This window comes from Nelumbo lutea, chromosome 4 (genome assembly GCF_056320005.1).
Source record: "Nelumbo lutea isolate HS-2025 chromosome 4, American lotus-T2T, whole genome shotgun sequence".
Lineage (NCBI taxonomy): Eukaryota > Viridiplantae > Streptophyta > Magnoliopsida > Proteales > Nelumbonaceae > Nelumbo > Nelumbo lutea.
The window spans coordinates 8,863,873-8,867,486 of NC_142687.1; the positions used below are offsets into that span (position 1 = coordinate 8,863,873).

The window sequence follows — 3,614 nt, forward strand, 5'->3', positions numbered from 1 at the left end:
TTTACCTTTCTATTAAGAATCATTAACGGTACACTACTGCTATAATGAAAAGTAAGTTTTGAAAAATAAAAATTTAATAACATAGTGAGTTTTAAATATTTTGAAAAGTCGATGAACTTAAGAAAAATGTTGAAAATTCATGATTAATTTTTTAAACAAGTATAAATAATAAATTGTACTGGGATATAACAGAAGCTTCCATGTTTGACACACGAGACAGAGAGATGTATCTACGAATATGGATCTCTACCTGACATCATCTCGACTAGAAAAAATATCAAACATCCAACGCTACAATTAAATAGACTTCGATTTCTGAGCATGATGTCAAACAAGAAAGAAAGACTTCAGACAATGAACCATTTCCTTCCCTTCTTCACGAGGAATACATAGAATGAAATTCGTGCTTCCCCTTCACAAACGTTTATAAATTTACCCAAGAACCTCTCTCTCTCTCTCTCTCTCTCTCTGGTGAAGAAGAACTGACGGATGATGTTGCACCCGTACCGTCTCCTCCTCGTCCACCTTTTCATCTCCTCCGCTCTCTCTGTTGATTTCCTATTCAATTCCTTCAATGACAACACGAATCTTAAACTCGTTGGGGATGCTCGAGTTGATCCGTCTGTCATTAAATTAACAAAGGCCTCCGATGGGTACTCCGTCGGACGAGCCTTCTTCGAATTTCCAATCCGCATGAGAAATAACTCTAATTATCTCTTATCCTTCTCGACCTCATTTGTTTTTTCCACACTCCCTCCAACCGGTCCAAGCCCTGGTTATGGTCTTGCCTTCGTTCTCTGCAAGTCTATCTCTTGCGGCATCGGCGATGATGACACGTCGTACCAATACTTTGGTCTATTTCCCAACTCCACCCGGCGTTCCTTTGCTCCTATCCTAGCCGTTGAATTCGATACCGGCTACACCCCAGGAACCAACGATCCGGATGGAAACCACGTTGGTGTTAACCTCAACAATATTAACACCTCCGAGGTTCAGAAAGCCGAATACCATGACCACGACGGTAACGTAGTCCCTATTGATATGCGGAATGGTGAGAACATACGTGTTTGGATCGATTTCGACGTGAATCAAGAGACCGCTCCCGAGATCAAGGTCACAATTGCTCCTGCAGGCGTTTCTCGACCTTCTCAGACTTTGTTCAATTTTTATGGCAATGAAATAGACGAGTACATATCCAACGAGATGTTTGTTGGATTCTCTGCATCAAAGGATACTTCAGGAGAAGCGCAGAGGATCTTAGCTTGGAGCTTTACTAATAAAGGATTTGGTTCTTTGCCTGATATAAACACAACGAAATTGCCAAGTTTTATACCGCATCTTCCACATTCGCAACCGTCATATTCTCTAGGAGATATATTTGGAATCGCTGTTTCTTCTTTCGCCGTTATAATTTTAATCTTATTTGGGTCGTATTGGTTTTGGCGAAAGAAGAGGAAAAGCGAAGAGGAGGACAACATCGAAGAATGGGAACTTGAGTACTGGCCCCACCGGTTCTCATTCCAAGAGCTTAAGGAAGCAACAAATGAATTTTCAAAAGAAAATCTTCTAGGATTCGGTGGTTTTGGCAAAGTATACAAAGGAACTCTACCCAATAACACGGAGGTTGCAGTCAAATGCGTCAACCAAGATTCCAAACAGGGATTTAGGGAATTCATGGCAGAGATCTCAAGTATGGGCAGGCTGCAACACAAGAACTTAGTTCACATGAGAGGGTGGTGCAGGAAAGGCAGCGAGTTGATGTTGGTCTACGATTATATGCCTAATGGCAGCCTCAGCAATCGGATCTTTGACAAGCCGAACCAACTTTTAGGGTGGGAGGGACGGCGAAGGGTGCTCGTCCATGTAGCAGAGGGCTTGAATTACCTGCATCATGGGTGGGACCAGGTGGTGCTGCATCGTGACATCAAGTCTAGCAATATATTGCTGGATTCAGAATTGGAAGGTCGGTTAGGGGACTTCGGACTGGCCAAATTGTACCAACACGGGACCGGGGGGCAAGCACCAGGTACGACAGGGGTGGCGGGTACGCTTGGGTATATGGCACCGGAGCTGGTGAACATGGGTGCGACGGCATCAAGCGATGTCTATAGTTTTGGGGTGACGGTGCTGGAGGTAGCGTGTGGACGGAGGCCAATTGACTTGCGATGGGATGAGCCTTTGTTGGTTGATTGGGTGAGAAAGCTTTATGCACAAGGAAGGCTTTGCGAGGCGGCAGACGCAAGAGTTGCCGGAGAGTACAGAGTGGAGGATATGGAGACAGTGTTGATGTTAGGGCTGGCTTGTTGTAATGCCGACCCTCTGCAGCGACCAACGATGAAGGATGTGTTGGGCATACTGACGAGTGCAGAGGGGTCGGCCCCAGTGCGGAGTTTATTGTCGGAGCTTGCGCATGGTAGTGTTGGTGCCGGCAAGCCGCTGGAGATGGAGATGACATTATCAGGTACAGGTGGTAATGAATCACCTCCACCTCCCAAGTTATGCACGTCAGTTTATATCCCTATCAGGAACAGCTACGGAGGTTAAGATCCTTTCAGATTTGGCCTTGGATATGTATCAAGAAGCCAAGACATGCTGCGCTCTCTTTTGGCAATGCGAGGAAAGAAACCAATTGGAATTGGAATGAATACATGCCCACCCAATACACAGAAATCGATCGAGAATCCGCCGGCCGGTACCGGTGGGGAGCCGGCTGCTGGCCCTCCCATGAATCTTATACTAATTAATCAATACGGGTATGGGGCTAGTTGAGGTCCGGTCCAATACGGGGTTGGGGCCAGGTCTCAATTCCAAAGAATGGAAATGCATCAACCCGCCACGCCACTGGCTTAAACAAGGAACTGAGGAAGGTGGAGTGCAGATATATTAGGGAAGGGTAGATTCCTTCATTTCTGTGGTAGCCGGCGCGCCGCGTGTGTAGTATCTTGTCCAACACTGTCACTATCACTTGTTGCTAATTAATCCATGAAGTGAGGATATAAGGATGTTTTATCTTTTATGGTTTTGTTTTGTTTAATCATTTTATTTTCCTTGGAGATTGACCCGAATGAATCATCAATTATTCCTCCTCTTTAATTATTTATTGTTTGATTTTGTTGTTGAATTCATTCGTACTTTCAAACTTTGAATTTTTCGGGATGGGTTGCGGTCAGCTTTTATTATACCTAGACTATGCATGCAATTTGTTACAGATGACAAAAGGGATTGGGATTCTATCGTTGTCATTTTGTGAATCTGCTGTCGAATTCCACACCAACTAACACCCCGAATCCAACGACTAATAAATACATACAAAATACAAATATGTGGATATAAATACAGGTTTTACATTTTACAAATTTGTATTAATACTTGTTCCAAACTGAGCCATATGAATTCATTTGAGCTAACATCGAATCAGCAAGGATGGAGTCCGCCTCCGGACACCGGCCCGGTATTATAAATTTATAATTATAATTCTACTGGAGGTTTTGTTCCTTTCGATATGAATGACGACAAGATTGTCACAACAACAAGTACAATGAATTCTCTAATGTAAAGGTTGAATATGAAACTAATTTGTATGCCTTCCAAAGTGTCTTATAACTCAATCAAGG

The 3,614-nt window shown here is 43.6% G+C and overlaps 1 pseudogene across 1 annotated transcript; it reads left to right on the forward strand.

Annotated features, from left to right (window-relative positions):
* The first annotated feature begins 276 nt into the window (after positions 1–276).
* Positions 277–3,100, forward strand: LOC148853770 (L-type lectin-domain containing receptor kinase S.1 pseudogene; annotated as a pseudogene). The gene has a single exon (XR_016112642.1). The product of XR_016112642.1 is annotated as an L-type lectin-domain containing receptor kinase S.1 pseudogene (transcript).
* Positions 3,101–3,614: the final 514 nt, after the last annotated feature.